Raw genomic sequence first — 20,782 nt, 5'->3', positions numbered from 1 at the left:
CCTGGTTGCGGGCGGTTTTCGGGGTCCTCCGGGTTTGCGTGGGGGGATCTGACCCCGGGAAGTGCCCCCCTGGTGGCCTGGCCCGCGATCGGGGCCCACTGATCCGGGGGCTGTCCTGTGCCGTGGGGGCATTCTATTCCTCCGCGCCGGCTTCTGTGGTCCTCCCCGATGGCCGACGCGGAGATGAACCCCCTCTGCACATGCGCTGGGATGACGCCAGCACACGCTGGCGCTCACGCGCATGCGCCAACTCGCGCCGGACGGCGGAGGCCCTTCAGCGCCGGTAGGCGGGGCGCCAAGCCCCTTCCCCACCGACGGCGTGACGCAAACCACTCTGGCGCCGGCCTCACCCCTTCGCGCTGGAGTTGCCCGCCCCGTCACTTCCTGCAGAATCCCGCCCGGTAAAAGTGAGGAGGAATAAACATCTGCTTCCCCCTCCCCCGCTTCACCCTCCCCCGCTTCACCAACCTCCTGCACTTAGCTTTCTTGCTGTACTCCATTTTCTTTCGCTCCACTGAAGATTCTGAATTTGTAGAAAACTGAATTGGGACTACAGTAACCAGATTAAACCAGTTAGCTGACTAACTACTCAGCTCTCACAGCTATGAATAAGTTTACCCTTTCTAAACTACGAGAAAGAAAGAACATGGCCTGCTCACAAAGTATTTTCCTCTTACTGCTAATTACAAATCAGATTAGATTTTAAGAGCAAAATTTAAGAATAAAATTAGCACTTTGAACTCCCCCACTGTACGGGCGTGATTTAACAGAAAAGTTTCTACGTGTGGTAGTGAGCGGGAACTGCTGCGAATTTCCCGAGGGTCAACCTGGTGAGGCCGTCACCAGTGTCAATCATTAATTGGTCCACTTAATGAGGCCCCACGGGCTTCACGCCAAAAATAACTGGCCCGTCGGCTGATTCATCAGGACCACAACGGCCAGCTATCCATTAACAAGGGGGGGCAGCAGATAAACCGATCCCGCAGAGCAAACCCCAGACAGCACGCAGCCATGCCACCAAGGAGACCAGCTCCAAGATTAGGAGATGACAACCTGGCCAGAATGTTGGACGGAGTCGAGTCAGACGGGATGCCCTGTTCTCCCGAGGGGCTTGGAGGGTCAGCCACAGGCAGCCAGAGTCGCCTCGGAGGAAGTGGCAGTGGCTGTCAGCTAGGGAAGCGTCACCAGGCAGACTGATGCCCAGTGCCGTAAGAAGATCAACGACCTCCACTGGGCAGCACAGGGGAGTTGGCATCAGCCCTCTGGCATTGGTCCTGCCTGCCACCAGCCCTGCCTGCCAACTGGTGCCCCCCCGACCACCATGTGCCTGGCACCGCCCACACCCAGCACCATTCCGTGCCCAGGCCCACCCATGTCCAGCAGTGCTGCCCATGTCTACCCCATTCTCCCCCCCCACGATGAATCAAGCATCTGGCTCACGATGCCTCCCCTGTGTTGGCCCACAATAGATGGGAGAGGGCCCAGATGGGCGGCAGGGTGCCGAACATCAGAGTTCTCACCTCCTATGAGGAACGGGCCTGGAGGTCATGGGGGTGGCCGTGGACAGATTGGTCAATGATGCACATGTTGGTGCACGGCGCAGAGGTAAAGATTCACCATCCCTGACCAAGATGACGTTGTCACACGTGAGTTGTTCATGCCAGACAGTATGATCCTTCCCTCTCACTGACCACATGTCCATTCCCTTCAGGGTCTCCATGATGCCGACTCATCCAGGGAGCTTCACCCGGGTTGGGGGGGTAGGAGGGGTGCGTGGGTGGGTCCCCACAACCTCCAGGACTCGTTCCTCGCAGGGAGTGAAGATTCTGATATTCGGCACCCCGCTGCCCTTCTCGGCCCTTTCCTGTCTGTTGTGGCCAAACTTCTACTGTGGGTCAGAGAGACGGCATCGTGAGCCACATGCTTTATGCTTCATGGGGCAGGGGGAGCTATGGCAGGGGGCAGGCATGTGCACTGCTGCTGTTGATAGATGGGGGGGGGGGACCGATGGGTGCAACAGTGTGCTGGGGCACAGGTGCGGTATTGCGCTGGGGGGCAGGGGTGGTGCGGTGCCAACTGCAGGGTCATCGGGTGGGGATGTAGCCGGGGGTGGCAGATGGACTTGTGTGACTTGTGGAGGTCATTGAGCTTCTTGTGCCACTGGGTAGTGGTCCTCCTGGTGACACTCCCTCCGCTGATGGCCGTTGCCTCTACCTTCCAGGCACCACTGGCTGCCCTATGGCTGACCCACACCCTTAGGGGGAAAAGGGCACTTCGTCTGGACTCCACTGCGTCCAACAGGCTGGCCAAGTTGGCTTCTCCGAATCATGCAGCATGGCTGCATGCTCTCTGGGGTTTACTCTGTGGGATTGGTTTAAGTGCTGCTCCCCGTCGTTAGTGGGGAGCTGCTGGACGACGTCCTGGCAAATCAGCAGGTAGGATAGTCATTTCCGACCTGAAGCCTGTGGGGCATCATTACCGGCCTTAACTGGCGTTAGATCGTCAGGTCGGCCATCGGGAACCACCTGGCAATTCCCGCTCACTACCACACTTTGAAATTTTGCTGTTAGATCGCGCCCACTAATTACAGAATGGGATCAGTTAATTTTTTATCCTTTAAAGTTTTGCACCATGTCAATAAGAAAAGTGATGTGTTAAGTAAGTTGGTTAAACGTTGACTGCAACTGGATGCAGTGAAACTAGAAACAGGCGTCTGACACAGGAGATGGTCCAACACTGTTTTATTGAACTTCCTGATTGCTGTACATAGTCTGCTGTGAGTTGACACTCTATCAATCTAACTGATAACCTCCTACTGGCTTGACCAGATTAACTCTCTCCCTCATGGTGATAGTGCTCACTGGCTTGTGCACTCTTACTATCTCAGTAGCTGTGTCCTGTAGAGAGGGAGAGTCTTAATGCCCTGTGTGCTTTATAGTGGTGGTGTCCTGTCTGGTGATTGGTTGTTATGTGTCATGTGTGTTCATTGGTTACCCTGTGTGTCAATCACTGCCTGTCTGCATCTCATTATATACATGAGTGGATATTATGACATCTCCCCGTTTTGAAGTAAATTTTGGAATGTGGTGATATATATAAATGCATGATTACACACAAGTGGTGAGCGAATGAACATATGTACATGGGAAGGTGTCTATCGTGCAGATACAGAGCAAACTGAACAAAATTTACAAGATTTAAGTCTGTAGATTCAGTCTTTGTGGCGGGCGATGAATTCTTGTAGATCGCCTCAGAGGTGGAGGGGAGACGCCGGCACTTGGACAGGCGGGATTGCTGCCATGTCGGTGGCCTCATGGAGAGGCTGGTTCACTGCCAGATCGGTGGCCTCGTGGTGCGAGATGCCCGGAGGAGGCATGATGACATGCGGAGAAGTGCGGCCAGGTGGTGAGCAGGGAACTTTTCGTAGCGCCCTCCTGTTGCGCTGTAGAATGGAGCCATCAGCCATTTGGACAACGAAGGACCTGGGGGCAGCCTGCCTGACGACAATAGCTGGGGCTGACCAACCTCCCTCAGGGAGCCAGCACAGGTAGGTCCTTGGCATGAGCATCATACGTGATCTTCTGCTGGTCCCTGGATCGCTGCACTTTCTGCAGCACCGTGAGGCGGTCAAGGTCTGGAACATGGATGGCTGGAACAGTCGTCCTCAGGTTGCGGTTCATGAGCAGCTGCGCCGGAGACAAACCAGTCAACAGAGGGGTTGCCCTGTATGCCAACAGCGCCAGGTTGAAGTCCGAGGCTGAGTCTGCAGCCTTGCACAGCAACTGCCTGACAATATGGACCCCTTTTTCGGCCTTCCCGTTTGATTGCGAGTAATGGGGACTGGATGTGATGTGACTGAAGTGGTAGGATCGCGCAAAGTCGGACCACTCTTGGCTGTAGAAACATGGGCCGTTGTCACTCATTGCTGTGAGTGGTATGCCGTGCCTGGCAAACGTCTCTTTGCAGGCTTTAATCACTGACTTGGACGTGAGGTCCGACAGTTTCACCACTTCCGGGTAGCTGGAGAAGTAGTTGACCAAGAGCACGTAATCACGCCCATTTGCGTGAAAGAGGTCTATCCCCACCTTGGACCATGGAGAAGTCACGATCTTGTGCTGTTGCAGTGTTTCCTTGAGCTAAGCTGGTTGAAACTTCTGGCATGTTGTGCAGTTGAGGACTATGTTGACAATGTCCTGGCTGATGCCAGGCCAGTAGACTGCCTGCCGAGCTCTGCGTTGATATTTTTCGACCCCAAGGTGACCCTCATGGATCTGTCTGAGCACCATGGCTTGCATTGTTTAGGGAATGACGATTCTATCTAGTTTAAGAAGGATCCCCTCGACAACCGTTAACTCGTCCTTAACGTTGAAAAACTGAGGGCACTGCCCCTTTTGCCAGCCATGGGCGAGGTGTTGCATCACGCGCTGCAGTAGAGGATCTTTGGCAGTTTCTTCACGTATCTGGACAACTCGTTCATCAGTGGCTGGGAGGTTGCTGGGACACAACTGCACCTGTGCCTCGATGTGGCGAATGAAGTCGCCCGGTTCACATGGCATGGTGTTGGATCGGGATAGGACATCCGCGACGCTCAGCTCGTTGCCCGGTGTGTAGACGAGTTCAAAGTCATATCGGCAGAGACAAAGAAGAATTTGCTGCAGCCGAGGTGCCATGTCATTTAAATCCTTCTGGATTATGTAGACTAAAGGCCTGTGGTCTGTTTCCACCGTGAACGTCGGCAGACCGTATACATAGTCATGAAACTTGACTATTCCTGTCAGGAGACCCAGACACTCCTTTTCGATCTGGGCATACTGTTGTTCGGTTGGAGTCATGGCCCTGGAGGCATATGCCACTGAAGCCCAGGACGAGGAATCGTCTCGCTGGAGGAGCACCGCCCCAATGCCGTCTTGGCTTGTGTCTGTGGGTATCTTGGTATCCTTGGTTGGGTCAATGAACGTCAGTACTGGGGCTGTGGTGAGCTTCGCCTTCAGCTCAAGCCACTCCGCTTGATGTGCGGGAAGCCATTGGAACACTGTCGACTTTTTAACAAGATGCCGGAGGGCCGTGGTGTGGGATGCCATGTTGGGAATGAATTTCCCAAGATAATTTACCATCCCGAGGAAGCGGAGGACCGCCTTTTTGTCCTCTGGTGTCTTCATGGCATTGATTGCCAGCACCTTGTCAGCGTCAGGTTGCACACCTTGCTCTGAAATGTGGTCACCTAAAAACTTGATAGCGGACCACCCAAACGAGCATTTCGCCTTGTTGAACTGGAGGCCATTTTCATGAATCCTCTGTAAAACCTGTTTGAGGCAAGCAATGTGATCCTCGGGCGTCGTGGACCAGATGATCACGTCGTTCATGTAGACTCGCACCCCCTTGATGCCCTCCATTATTTGCTCCATTATGCAATGAAATACTTCGGAAGCTGATATGATACCAAAAGGCATGCGGTTGTAGCAATACCTGCCGAATGGAGTGTTAAAAGTGCACAGCTTCTGACTGGACCCGTCCAGCTGAATTTGCCAGAAGCCACGTGAGGTGTCCAGCTTGGTAAAGAATTTGGCTTGAGCCATCTCACAGGCCAATTCTTCACGCTTTGGGATCGGATAATGCTCTCGCATGATGTTGCGATTCAGGTCTTTGGGATCAATGCAAATGTGGAGTTCGCCAGAGGGTTTCTTGACACAGACCATGGAGCTGACCCAGTCTGTGGGTTCCGTGACCTTTGAGATGATGCCCTGGTCTTGAAGCTCTCGTAGCTGCGTTTTCTGATGATCCTTGAGGGGAGCCGGCACCCGGCGTGGTGCATGGATGACTGGGGTGGCATTCGGCTTGAGCAATATCTTGTAGCGATATGGGAGCGTGCCCATCCCATCAAACACACTGTGGTATTGTGTGAGAATGTCGTCTATTTCAGCCTGGAGATTCGCACTGGACGAGGCCGGTGTCGAGGACATGGCATTAACTTGCTGTACCAGATTTAGGAGTTTGCATGCGCGAGCACCGAGCAGGAATGCCTTGTCAGGCCGGACGATCTCGAATCTCAATGTCGCCTTGATTGCCTTGTGAGAGACACCTAGCTGACAGGACCCACTGGCAGCAATGGCATTACCATTGTAGTCAAGGAGCTGGCAGGCTAGTGGAAGAATGCTAGGTTGGTGTCGGATGTTGTCGTGGCCCGACTGTGATATGAGGTTCGCAGACGCGCCAGTGTCCAATTTAAATCGGATGCGAGACTGGTTGACCGTGATGACGGCACACCACTCGTCATCAGGATCCACACTGAGGATCGAAAGGCAGTTGGCAGGCACGGTAGAGACCAACTCGCGTGTGGTGATAATGCCCACCCGATATGGAGACTCGAGGCGGTCAGCATCGGGGTCTGTTGGGCTGCCTGGATCAGAATCCTGCATGCCTTGTACGCAGCGGACACGTCTGCGCTGCAGCTGGGATCACTGGCTGTTGTTCGGTGGAGCGGACCTGCAGAAGGCCGCATAGTGGCCAGGCTTTCCACACTGTAGACATCGCCTGCCTTTGGCTGGACATTGCCGCTTTAAATGGGCGGAGCCACAATTTGGACACGTCATGACGCTGACATCAACACGTTCTGTGCGCCATCGAGCATGCGCAGTGCGGTCGGCCGACATTCGCGCATGTGCCTCAGGGTCGTCGGCCTCATCGTCCACCCGGTTGTGGCGCGCATGCGTGGAGACCCGAAAAAATCGCGCAAAACGGCCACTCTCCTCGATGCTCAGGCCTGGCATTTTCTCTATGGCCTGTACCCTTTCTGCTGCATGGGAGGCCAGTTTTGCAGTTTCTGCCGCCCTGATGCGGGAGTAGCGATTTCTGGCATGCTCATGGACAACGCACGTTTCGATGGCGACGGAGAGGGTCAACTGTTTGATTTTGAGGAGCTGCTCCCACAGGGAGTCGGACTGGACCCTGAAAACGATCTGATCCCGGATCATGGAATCAGTCATCGAGTCATAATTACATGACTGCGCTCGGATGCGGAAATGGGTCAAGAAGGACTGAAAAGGTTCATCCTTACCCTGCAGCCTCTGTTGGAAGATGTACCGTTCAAAGCTCTCATACACCTCAATGTCGCAGTGGCTGACGAATTTCAGCAGGACTGTCTTGAACTTTGTCTTGTCTTCGCCATCGGCAAACGTAAGCAAGTTATAGATGTGGATGGCTTGATCCCCCGCAGTCGACAGGGACAGCACGATCTTTCTGGCATCCGATGCTGCCTCGAGGTCGGAGGCCTCGATGTACAGGAGGAACTTTTGTTTGAAGACCTTCCAGTTGGAGCCGAGGTTGCCGGAGATCCGGAGTTGCGAAGGAGGCTCGATATTTTCCATGCCGCTGGATGGCTGCTTGCTGGTCATTGCAGTTGCACTCGAGGTAGGTTCGTTAGGATTAATAGCACTCTGGTACCATGATGTGTTCAGTAAGTTGGTTCAACGTTGACTGCAATTGGATGCAGTGAAACTAGAAACAGGCGTCTGACACAGGAGATAGTCCAACACTGTTTTATTGAACTTCCTGATTGCTGTACATAGTCTGCTGTGAGTTGACACTCTATCAATCTAACTGATAACCTCCTGCTGGCTTAACCAGACTAACTCTCTACCTCATGGTGATAGTGCTCACTGGCTTGTGCACTCTTACTATCTCAGTAGCTGTAGAGAGAGGTAGAGTCTTAATGCCCTGTGGGCTTTATAGTGGTGGTGTCCTGTCTGGTGATTGGTTGTTATGTGTCGTGTGTGTTCATTGGTTACCCTGTGTGTCAATCACTGCCTGTCTGCATCTCATTACATACATGAGTGGATATTATGACAAAAAGCACTTTATTTATTCTCAGCAATGTACTGTCTTTGTTAGAATATCTAATTGATGGTTTCTTAACATTTTTCATATGTTTATGTTTACTTTTGAGTTTTTCATGATAGCTGAACTCAAGTCAGTCTAATTCCTGGCCTTGGAGTGAGAAGCTCCTGGATTCAGGGAGCCCCACTCCAGAGACTGGAGTCCAAAGTCAAGGCTGACATTTCAGTGCAGTACTGAAGCAGTGCTGCATTGTCAAGGTGCTGTCATGTGAATGCAGTGTTGAACTGAGGCCTTGTCTTCCTGGCCATTTGATGAGAAAAAAGAGATGTTCTGGTGCCAAGGTCAACAAGACTCCTCAACCAGCACTTAGAACATAGAACATAGAACAATACAGCGCAGTACAGGCCCTTCGGCCCACGATGTTGCACCGAAACAAAAGCCATCTAACCTACACTATGCCATTATCATCCATATGTTTATCCAATAAACTTTTAAATGCCCTCAATGTTGGCGAGTTCACTACTGTAGCAGGTAGGGCATTCCACGGCCTCACTACTCTTTGCGTAAAGAACCTACCTCTGACCTCTGTCCTATATCTATTACCCCTCAGTTTAAAGTTATGTCCCCTCGTGCCAGCCATATCCATCCGCGGGAGAAGGCTCTCACTGTCCACCCTATCCAACCCCCTGATCATTTTGTATGCCTCTATTAAGTCTCCTCTTAACCTTCTTCTCTCCAACGAAAACAACCTCAAGTCCATCAGCCTTTCCCATAAGATTTTCCCTCCATACCAGGCAACATCCTGGTAAATCTCCTCTGCACCCGCTCCAAAGCCTCCACGTCCTTCCTATAATGCGGTGACCAGAACTGTACGCAATACTCCAAATGCGGCCGTACCAGAGTTCTGTACAGCTGCAACATGACCTCCCGACTCCGGAACTCAATCCCTCTACCAATAAAGGCCAACACTCCATAGGCCTTCTTCACAACCCTATCAACCTGGGTGGCAACTTTCAGGGATCTATGTATATGGACACCTAGATCCCACTGCTCATCCACACTTTCAAGAACTTTACCATTAGCCAAATATTCCGCATTCCTGTTATTCCTTCCAAAGTGAATCACCTCACACTTCTCTACATTAAACTCCATTTGCCACCTCTCAGCCCAGCTCTGCAACACTACCGACTTTAGTATCATCTGCAAATTTACTCACCCACCCTTCTGCGCCTTCCTCTAGGTCATTGATAAAAATGACAAACAGCAACGGCCCCAGAACAGATCCTTGTGGTACTCCACTTGTGACTGTACTCCATTCTGAACATTTCCCATCAACCACCACCCTCTGTCTTCTTTCAGCTAGACAATTTCTGATCCACATCTCTAAATCACCCTCAATCCCCAGCCTCCGTATTTTTTGCAATAGCCTACCGTGGGGAACTTTATCAAACGCTTTGATGAAATCCATATACACCACATCAACTGCTCTACCCTCGTCTATCTGTTCAGTCACCTTCTCAAAGAACTCAATAAGGTTTGTGAGGCATGACCTACCCTTCACAAAGCCATGCTGACTATCCCTGATCATATTATTCCTATCTCGATGATTATAAATCTTGTCTCTTATAATCCTCTCCAAGACTTTACCCACTACAGACGTGAGGCTCACCGGTCTATAGTTGCCGGGGTTGTCTCTGCTCCCCTTTTTGAACAAAGGGACCACATTTGCTGTCCTCCAGTCCTCTGGCACTATTTCAAAACCAAAACTGGCTATTCGTCACTAAATAATATATAAATGTATTCACCACAGCTCAAAATAGCCACAATTTGATGCTATTTTAATGCTTTGGTGCCAAGACCAACCAGCCCTTGTTGAACCAACAAACCTGAAACAAAACCTGTTATTCATCTGTTTGCAGGATAATACCATGCTGTGGCTACGTAATGGTAATCACCACACTTCAAAACGTAGGAAGATAGGAGCAGGAGTAGGCTATTCAGCCTGTTCCGCCATTTAATTAGATCACCTCAGTCCCAAAGTTCCATATCCCTTGATATCCAACAAAAAAACAGCAGTGGACAAGAGGCGATGTGAGAATATTTAGTGGCACAGTGGTTAGCACTTCTGCCTCACAGCTCAAGGGTCCCAGGTTCAATTCCGGCCTGATTGTATGGAGTTTGCCCGTTCTCCCCGTGTCTGTATGGGTTTCCTCCAGGAGCTCTGGTTTCCTCCCACAGTCCAAAGATGTGCAGATTATATGGATTGGACAAGCTAAATTGCCCCTTCGTGTCCAAAAAGTTAGGTCGGGTTACGGGGATGGGGCAGAAGCATAGGCTTAAGTAGGGTGCTCTTTCCGAGGGCCAGTGCAGACTCGATGGACCGAATGGCCTCCTTCTGCATTGTAAATTCTATGATTCTTTGATTTCATTTGGGCACTTGTGTCATTCAGATGTATTTAACAAGCTGCAGTACTAGCTGGATCCTCTCGAGGGCAGTATTGTTTCTTCTTATGCAGCAATAATGGCCAATTTGCCAGGATCTGTTCCTTAAGAAGCTGGAGTATGTTGGTGCTATAAAAGAAAGACTTGATTCAATGACCAATTTTTAAACACTCCCTTGCTGTTGGTCCAGGTTAACCTGAAACAGGACAAAGAACATTAACAGCAACAGTGCAGCTTGTTATTTGTCATAAAGTTAATACTGAAGAAATAAGTTATGAGTTGGAGGTTGTGTTCGTAGCATAGTAGCTTGCAGCAGTCGATGGGAAGATGTGGATAAGTTTCCATAAATTTCTCGGTGGTGAGATCCGAATTCGAGCAGTGCAAAATTGAGGCTGATGCACAGTGCAGTTCTGAGAGAGTGCTGCAGTGCTGGAAATGCTGTCTTTTGGACATGGTGTTAAACTGAGTTCCCATCCGCCCTCTCAGCTGGACCTAAAAGATCCCATGGCACTACAATGAAGCAAAGCTGGGAAATTTCTGGCTGATGGTGACCACAAACTGCTTGAGGGGAGAGCTACTAAAAGGCATAACATCAGCTGAAGTATCTGTGTTGTCTGCCTCCCTCAGTGCCTGGTTTATATTGGGAAGCCTGCAGAGGAGTCACATCTGGTTGCAACTTCTGGATTAATCAAGTGTCCTGTCTCACTGGGACTATTTTGAAAGCACCAACATGGTGACACTGGGGTTTGCCCAGTTTTCCCCAGTTGAAAATACATTCTACAATTGCCCAAGAGGAGGAACTAATATGTTAGCTGGGGCTCGTTTAGCACAGGGCTAAATAGCTGGCTTTGAAAGCAGACCAAGGCAGGCCAGCAGCATGGTTCAATTCCCCTACCTGAACAGGTGCCGGAATGTGGCGACTAGGGGCTTTTCACAGTAACTTCATTTGAAGCCTAATTGTGACAATAAGTGATTTTCATTTTTTTTTCATTTCATTTCAAACAACTTTAATTTCTTTATGGTGTTAACTTAGAATTAGTTTGGCACCATTAGTTACGTAATCCCGATCCAATGGTGTTCACTATTTTCAAAAGGCTACAAGGTCACTCTGGCATTCAAGGTGCAAGTGACCAGAGTGACCCTCCCAGCAGATCGTTTGCATTCTGGACCTTGTAGATGATATGGGCGGAATTCTCCGTTGGCCGACGCCAAAATAGGGAAAGGCGATTGGGTGGAGAATCGGTTCCCATGCCAAAAACATGGCGGGCACCGATTTGACAGCAAATCGCTATTCTCCACCATCTTGACAGCAGCGTCAATGCGTACCGGAATGCACGTACAGTAAACACCGTTTGCATATCTTAGCGGGCCCAACCCAGTATTCTCCGACCCCTCCGAGATTCTCCGCCTCCGATGGGTTGAGATCCCGACGTCGCAGTACACTTGTGCTTTTCAAAATCGTGAAACCGTGTGGTGGCTGATGAGGGAGAGAAAGGAGGTAGGACCCAGAGAGGAGCGACTGCGGGTCGCCAGGCCGGACAATGGCCTTTCTGGCTGGGGTGGGAAGGCCCTGCCAGGGCCGGGGGGGGGGGGGGGGGGGGGTGGGAATGGGGTGAACAGGCGAAGTGGCTGGTGTGACCCCCCCCCTTCACGGGACTGGGGCAGTGTACAGGCACAGACCGCCATTATGGTGGCCATTTTGCTGTGCACCCACTGACCACCCACCTTGGTCCCTGGTGCTGCAGAGTGACACGAACTGTATGGGTGTCATATAGCTGGTGACCACCAGGATGCCCGGGCAACGGGGTTCGCCGCCATCGCCAACATGCCCCGGGTCCAGGAGAGATCGACGGGATGCATGTCCCCTACAAGAACTGGCTGATGACAGGCCGCTCCATACCAAACGAAAGGGGTTACACTCGATGAACGTTCAGCTGGTGTGTGACCACCAACCGCTCATCATATATGTCTGTACCCGGGCAGTGTACATGACGTCTTCATCCTGGCACACTCAACGATTCCTGACATGTTCAAGTTGCGCCCCCCCCCCCCCCCCCCCCCCGGGTGAGGGGTTGGCTCCCCTGGGTGACAGGGATTATCCGCTGCGGTCGTGGCTGCTGACGCCTATCCGAAGACCACAGACCGAAGCGGAGACTCGCTACAATGAAATGAAATGAAAATCATTTATTGTCACAAGTAGGCTTCAAATGAAGTTACTGTGAAAAGCCCCTAGTCACCACACTCCGGCGCCTGTTCGGGGAAGCTGGTATGGCATTGAACCGTGCTGTTGGCCTACCTTGGTCTGCTTTAAAAGCCAGCTATTAAAAGTCTGCTTTAAAAGCCCAGTGAGCTAAACCAGCCCCATGACGCCCATGCAACGACCAGGAGTGTGATCGAGCGGTGCTTCGGCCTCCTCTAGATGCGGTTCAGGTGTCTGGACCGCTCTGGAGCGGAGCTCCAGTATGATGCTGAGAGGGTCCCCCGCATCGTGGTAGCCTGCTGCGCCCTCCAAAACATCGCGCAGCAGAGAGGTGACGTGCTGGAGGAGGAGGATGAAGGCCAGGCCTCGTCCGACGAGGAGGATGCGGAGGAGGGGAGGGTGGGCACAACATGGAGCCCAGGCAGGCACGGGAGGCTGCATGACATGGACGCCACACGTGCGGTGTTGGCCTGGGTGGCACGCATGGTCAGCATCACCTCCTGCTGCTGCACTTGGTTGGACTCGTCCAACTGTGGCTGGAGGTACTGGATTCTCGCCGACAACCCTTCATGTAGTCCCTGGCTCTGCGACTGCAACTCCACAATTGATGGGACTGTCCGTTCCAGAAACCCGAGACCCGTCTGGACGGCAGCTAGTTCCTCGGGTCGGTCTGCCCTCCGACCGCATACCCCCTCGGGTGTTCCTACCTCCACCTGCTGTACCGGATCAGCAGTGTGGTGCGCACCAGAGAGCATGCCAGGAGCCTCTTCACTAAAGTGCCCAACCGTGGTGAGTGTCTATGGGATGGTGGAGGGTGTTGGAGACAGCTGTGACGGGATATCTGTGTCATCCTCCGACCCGAGCTCCGGGGGGTCCTGAGACTTGGGTGTAGGGCTGGTGTCCGAGCTGCTCACCTCCGAGCTGCTCGGCTCACAGGGGGGCTCCGGCTGTGGCACTGGCCTGGGCCGGGTGATGCCAGATGGACACACCCATCTCCGGCAGGTCCTGCAAGACACAAGACATGACGCATGATTAGATCCCTGGCTGGGGGTGGTGAGGGTGGATTTGGGGATGAGGGGTGGTGGTGGGGGGTGGTGGTGTAGGGTGAGGGTGGGGGTGACGGTGGTGTTAGAGTGATGGTGGTGTGGCGGTGAAGATGGTGTGGGGGTGGTGTTGGGGGGATGGGGGGGCGGGTTGACACACGTGACACAGGGAACCGCCATTCAGCAGCAACTTACTTCCTTGCCCGCGGCTGAGTTCCACCTCGGCGACCTCCCTTTCCTCCGGGCCACCAACCACGACCAGGGCCTTCTGCTCTGCCACAGTGAGAGGCCGCAGGTCCAGCGGTCCCCCTCCTGCCTTCTCCTGCCCCCGACGGTTGTGTGCGGCCTTCTCCTGGGGGTGGGGGGTGTTGTGTTATGCTGCTCCGGATAACACAGGCTGCCACGTGATGCAGTCTTAACTAAAGGATGCTCCAGACTCTGAAATGAGTTCAACGTGTTTATTGAACTATTAACACAGTTCTCAAATGAGTTTGACTCTCTGCTAATCTAACTGTAGTAATTCAGTCTAACTGTACCAGCTTGCTCTAAGCCACGTGCTGGGGTGTGATGCTGCTGATCAACCCTAACTCTCTAGATGTCTGTCTGTGGAAAGAGGCAGGGTGTGAGTGCCTCATCCCTTTTATAGTATTTATGTCATGCCCCCTTGTGGTGATGCCACCTCTGAGTGTCCTGATTGCCCATTGGTTGTGTCCTATTCTGAGTGTTCATTGGTTGCATGTTTGCATATCATGACAGGGGGAACGCAGAAAATGGCAGTGTTAGACAATCAGACGCATGCAGCCCACGGGGTGGGTAGGTGATGGCCTCAGTGGCCAGGGCACCCGGCCATGACTGCCGGTATGGGTGCCCGCATGTAGTGCAGGGTGGGGGCTAGGCCGCTCTCCGGAGCAGGCGGGGGGTGGGGGGTAGGATTACGGGTGTGTGGGACGGGGTTAGTGTCAGGGGCACACTGCTGCCTACTCATCTTGGCCACCCTGAAGAGGTTGTGCAGTTTTTTCCGGCACTGCTGGCCCATCCAGATGGTGTTGCCCACAGCGCCCACAGCCTCTGCCACCTTTGCCCAGGCACAACGAATGGCGGTGGCTGGCAGCCGGCTTCCCGGGCCAGTGTACAGGGTCATCCGCCGTTCCTACACCGAGGGTTTCCAGCTCGGTGTCTGTGAACTTCAGGGCTGCTCTCCTCACTGCCACCTTGTTGGCTGGGATGGTGTGTGTGGTGAGTGCAGTGTGTATGTGTGGCTGCAGCTTGTCAGCCTCTGGGTGTGAATCGCGAAACAGGCGAATCCGGCACCATTTCTCATTGAAATCGATTGTGTTCAACATGGCATCGGTGCTACCCCTTAACAGTAGCAGAATCGGTCTAGCTGTGGCGCCTCTTTTTCGGTCGTGAAAGTCTGCGGATTCTGCTTTGGTGTCAATACTTAGGGCTGGATTCTCCAATTTTGTGGCTGTGTCCAGAGGATTCATTTGGTCTTACGACCAAAAAGCCGGCGCCGCCCCCGCACCTTGCTCCACCCGCTGGGGGGGGGGGGCTAGCAGGTGCGCCATATAAAGCCCCCGACTGCAGATACGGATGCAGAATGTCCGGGTCCGTGGCCGCGCATGTGTATGCCGGCGGTCTGCAGCGATCGCGCCATACAACATGGCGCCTGCCACGTGTGAACCCAGCCTGCCAGATAATGCCCCCTGTAACTCCCCTCGCCAACCCCCCCGACCACCCCCTCACTAGCCCCCTCAGCCGCTGCCGAAGCACCCCTGCCAGTGGAACAGTCCCCCCCCCCCCCCCGACTGTCGCGGACCTGGACACAGTCTGCAGCTGCCACGCCAGGTTTACGAAGGTTGAGAGGACACACGACCGCTGCCGGAGGGAAGTCGGCCCATTAGTGGTGGAGCATCAGGGGGGGGGCCCTCAGGTGATATCCTGAGACTGTCCCAATGGCGTACGGCATACTCACCAATGATGCTGTTTCTGAGAGGGCGGAGCATCGGAAAAATGGCGCCGCTCCCGATTTCAGCATAAAAAGGGATTATCCGGCCGATCGCCGAACGTGATATCGGCGTCGGCAATCGGAGAATCCTGCCCATAGTCTCAGAAACGGAGAATCCCGCCCCTGGTTTTTGGACAGGGCCAGGGAAAGATAGGATCCATTCCTCAAAGGGCCCATCTGAATACCAGGTTCTGGAGTGATTTAAACTGGATATTCCAATGCCTGTTGGCCTGATCTTTGAGGTGCTCTTTGACCACCTGCATTATCCATCACATGCCAGCAACTCTTCTGGCTCCAATTCTGCTCCACCTGTATCCAGGTGTTTGGCAGGGTTGTGGGGGGGAGGGGCAAGATTATTCTGCTTTTATTATTTGCCTTTGAGAAAGTGGTGGTGATCCAAGATCCAATACTTTGCCGCTGTGACCAAGAAGAGAGGTCAATATAGTTCCAATTCAAGTTGAAGGAGGTGGTGTTCCCATGTGCCCACTGCCCTTGTTCTTCTAAGTTATCGAGGTTGTGGGTTTGGGAAGTGCTGTTGAAGAAATCCTGACGTGTTAAAGTGAATAATTAGACATCCCGAGGTCAAAACAATCTCAACTTATTCTGAAACTTTGAACACTCCAAAACAAGCTTTGTGGGCTCTTTGCTTGCTCTCTTAAGGGCTTCTTCCAAGTGGTGTTCAGAATTGAGGAGCAGTGATATCAGCATTGGGGAGGGGCAGCAGGTGGAATCAACAGGAGGTTTCCTTGCCCATGTATGACTAGATACCATGAATATTCAGAGGACTCCCAGGGCCACTCCAGCTTGTCTGTACACCCGCCCGCCGCCACCACTTATGGATCTCTGCTGCCAGTAGAGCAAGACATAGGGGTGGTGATGGATGAGTGTGGGGCATGCTGCTAGGTATGATTCCATGATTATGTCTGACTCTTGCTTAACTAGTCTGTGGGGCAGCTCTCCCAATTTCGGCAAAGGTCTCCAGATGTTAGTGAGAAGGACTTTGCAAGTTGGCAGATGTGCTTTGAAAAGTGCAATGATCAGGTTCATTGATGTAAATCATAGTATTCAAATTGGCACTGTTAGAAATGGATCCTCCTCGTCCCCATAACCAAAAGCACGTCATTCACAAGCCCAGGACCTGGACAATCCATTGGGAAGATCAGTTCTTCAAGGTCTTATACATGTCAGCCTTCTGCAGAGAATGGGCACCATTGCATACTGGTTGCATTGTTGAGGGTGAGAATCAATTCTAACTTAACACCATGAAACAATTTTAATTGTTTGTGCCATTATAGTTATGGTCCCCTCCTCCTGGGCACTTTTAGAATGTATTTTTGACTGAGGGAATTGGGCAAACCCCAGTGTCACCATGTTGGTGCTTTCAAAATAGTCCCAGTGAGACTGGATTCTTGATTAATCCAGAAGCTGCAGCCAGATGTGACTCCTCTGCAGGCTTCCCAATATAAACCAGGCACTGAGGGAGGCAGACAACACAGATACTTCAACAGATGTCAAGTCTTTTGAAAACATTTTAGTTGCTCTTCCCTTCAGCGGTTTGCGGTCATTATTTTTTAAGCGAGAATGAACATAAGAGCTCGGAGCAGCAGGAGGCAATTCAGCCCTTCCAGCCTACTCTGCTATTCAATACGATCATGGCTGATCTTACCTTGGCCTCAACTCCACTTTCCTGCCCATTCTCCATAATCCATGACTAATTAAAAATCTGTCCATCTCCTCCTTAAATTTGCTCAATGTCCCGACATCCACCACACTCTGGGGTGGTGAATTCCACAGATTCATGGCCCTTTGAGAGAAGTTGGGCGGGATTCTCTGTTAGTCGACGGCAAAATCAGGAAAGTCGATTGGGCGGAGAATCGGCTCCGATGCCTGGGCAGCATGGTAGCACAGTGCTTAGCACAGTTGCTTCACAGATGCAAGGTCCCAGCTTGGGTCACTGTCTGTGCGGAGTCTGCATGTTCTCCCTGTATCTGGGAGAATGTGCAGTCTCAGCACAGACAGTAACCTAAGCAGGGAATCGAACCTGGGACCCTGGCACTGTGATTGACACCAAATTGCAATGCTCCAGCACTTCGACAGTGGCGTCAATGAGTTCCGGAACGCACATACAGTAGATACCGTTTGCATATCATTAGGGGGCCCAACCCGGTATTTAGTCTCAGAAACAGACAATCCTGCCCGTTATTTCTCCTCATCTCTGCTTTAAATCTACTACCCATTATCCTAAAACTAGGCCTCCTGTTCTAGATTGGACCACAGGAGGAAGCATCCACTCTATGCGCGACTTATACTTTGTAGAAAAACAATGGGCGGGATTCTCCGTTGCCCGACGCTGAAATTGTGCTGGGCCATCGGGCAGAGAATGGGCTCCGACGCCGACATCGGGGCCGGCGCCGGTTTGATACCGTCCAGCCATGCACAACCTCCTCCAAAATGGCACCTTCATGACGTGCACTGCATGCAGTCGCAATGCCGTTGGTACCTTATCGGCCGGCCCACTCGCGATGCTCTACCCCCGATGGGCTTAGCTCCCGACGGCATGGACCACGTGTGGTCACACAAATCGTGAACCAGGCGTGGCGGTTGCAGACTGTATCCCGCACCGCCACACTCGGCCGGGATCCGTGTCGCTGGCCGGGGTGGCTTCTGCAAGGGTTGGAGGAATTTGTGGGGGGTGTCCAGGGGGTGGGCTGAAGGATCGCGGATGGCAGGTTGGAGCCACGCAACGGCCGGCGCCATGATGTACGGCACGACTGCTGCAGGTCGTCAGCTGTGCGCATGCGCGGCCCAGGAGCCGGCCATCCTCCGGCCGTTTTTGGCGCGGGAGGTGGGAGTTTCAGTCGCTGCCAGTGCTAGCCCCTCACCGGTACCAGAATCTGTGAGGGACTCGCGCCGATTTGCCGGTTGCGGAACGTCACAGTTCCCACGCCGGCGTCGGCACTTAGCCGCAGAAACGGAGAATCCAGCCTCGTGTATTTCCTCATGTTAACCTGGAGGTTGCTTTGCAGATGTGCACTTGCCTCTCATTGTGGCTGCCCATATGTGCGCTGTTTTCTCCGTCAGTTTGATACATTATATTGGAGTCAAGTGACATTTCAGGTTATTAAGTTTACCCCAGTGTTTTTAAACAGCTCTAGACGGAACGTAAATTTTGAGACAATTGAGCAATAATCAGGTGTCAGATTTGATCAATTATTGTGCGATCAATCGATTACAATACCACAAACTGCTGAATATGCCATTTTATGGTGGAATACGGGGGGTTGAATTCTCCATTTCAGTGGCTAGGTGCCGGCTGAAACCGAGAATTCCCAGGCCTTTTTACGATGCCAAAATCGGCGCAGCACCCTCACCGATTCTGGGACCGGTGAGGGGTGAAACTCCCGGCTCACATGCCGAAAACAGCCAGAGAATGGCCGGGTCCCTGGCCGCGCATGCGCACGGTGATGACCTGCAGAGGTTGTGCCGTACAACATGGTGTGGCCGTGCGTGGACCAGACCCGCCAAATGCGACACCCCTTGACACCCCCTGGCCACTCCCCACATGCTCCCCCAGCCCTCGTGAAAGAGCCCCGGTCAGCGGCACGGATCCCTGCTGAGTGCAGCGGCGCTGGACACAGTCCGCAGCCGCCGCGCCAGGTTCCCGATCGCTCAGACCACACGTCAACCGCGTGGTCGGGAACTCGGCCCATCGGGGGTGGGGCATCGCGTGAGGGCCTACCGATGGCGCGTCAACGCATTTGCAACGGCGTGCAGCGCGCAACACAATGATACCATTTCGGAGGGATGGAGACTCAAAATCCAGTGTCAAAGGGGCACCGCCTAGTTGCCACCTTAGCACTGTCATCCTGGCTCTGCCAAGGTGCCCGGATAGCACTGCCAAGCCAGCAGGAGCACTGCCTGGGTGCCAGGTTGGCAATGCAAAGGTGCCTGAGTGCCAGTGTGGCACTCAGTGTATAATTTGTGGCTTGTAAAGTTATGTGGGCTACATCATGAATGCAGGCATTGTAACTGCATAGGCAGTAAATGCACTCTCTGTAGCTGAGGCTTCACTAAACACAGCCAAATCTTTATTGTGTTTGACTGAGATTTGACAAAGTTAGGGCGCGATTTAAAGTCCGTGTCATGCCCGGTGAGGATCCATGTGAATGGTTAGATCGCAGGAGAGGCCCAAATCGGGAACCATGCCTACCGGCAAGCGGTTTGCGATCTAACCAACCCGCTCCTGCTGGCAGGTTCTGGGTCCCGCCTCGGCATGGCGAGAAACCAATAAACACCAATTAAGGCGAATCTCCATCTCATTACTGAGATGGAAGCCCTATCTAACAGCCTCCTGGAATCTAACCGGCTCCGCAGCAAGAGGTCACATGAGTGTCAATTAGTATTGGTCCACACAATTGTGGACTAGGCGGAACAGCACCTGGGGGGGGTTTCCGAACCATAAGTGGTCAGGGACATGGATGGGTGGCACTCTAGCTCTCCCCTGCAACCTGGGCACCTTGGCAGTGCCAGGCTGGTACCTTGGCACTGCCACAGTGTGCAGTTGGTAATGTCAGGCTGGCAGGAGCATTGCCAGGTTGGCAGTGCCAGGGCACCAAAATGGAAGGGTGGCACTGCCAAGTGTCAAGGCTAGGGAGCCATGCCCATGGAAAGAGAGATGGGCGGGGGTTATGAAGGGTGGGGTAGGGCAAATGCTGGGGGCCCTGGAAGGGGCGGGGTGCAAGGAGAGGTGGGAAGACCTGCAAAGGGAGGTCCTCAGTGACCCATGGCAAGGTGTCCTTGCTTGGGGATGTGTGGGGTAATACCATGTGTGTGGGGGATAACATTGCCCTTGGATGGGGTGTGGGGGTCCCTCAAGCTTACTTAGTATTCGAAGCACCCTTTCACTCTGGGTGCCCGATCTATGAGGAGCCAGTCTGGCCAGCGGGTTCAACTCAACAGTAATGAGAAAGATTCAGCCGGAGAGAAGCTCAAAGAAATGACTCAGGGAGAGATTTACTGGCCTCGTCGTGCTCTCGCTTAAGCGCGATGCGGTCATTAGATCACAGGAGAGGCCAAAATCGGGAACCGTGCTGGGCGCTGAGTAACCGGCCTGCTCCCATTGGCGAAAGCAGGATCCCGTCATGGCGTGGCAAGAAACCAATAATCACCAATTAAAGCCAATCTCCATTCTATTAACGGGAACTATCCCCTATCTCACGGCCTCCCGTGATCTAACTGTCTCCCCAGAAAGTGGTC

This window comes from Scyliorhinus torazame, chromosome 10, assembly GCF_047496885.1.
Source record: "Scyliorhinus torazame isolate Kashiwa2021f chromosome 10, sScyTor2.1, whole genome shotgun sequence".
NCBI lineage: Eukaryota > Metazoa > Chordata > Chondrichthyes > Carcharhiniformes > Scyliorhinidae > Scyliorhinus > Scyliorhinus torazame.
The sequence above is the reverse complement of the archived record's forward strand: the minus strand, read 5'-3'. Positions refer to the sequence as shown.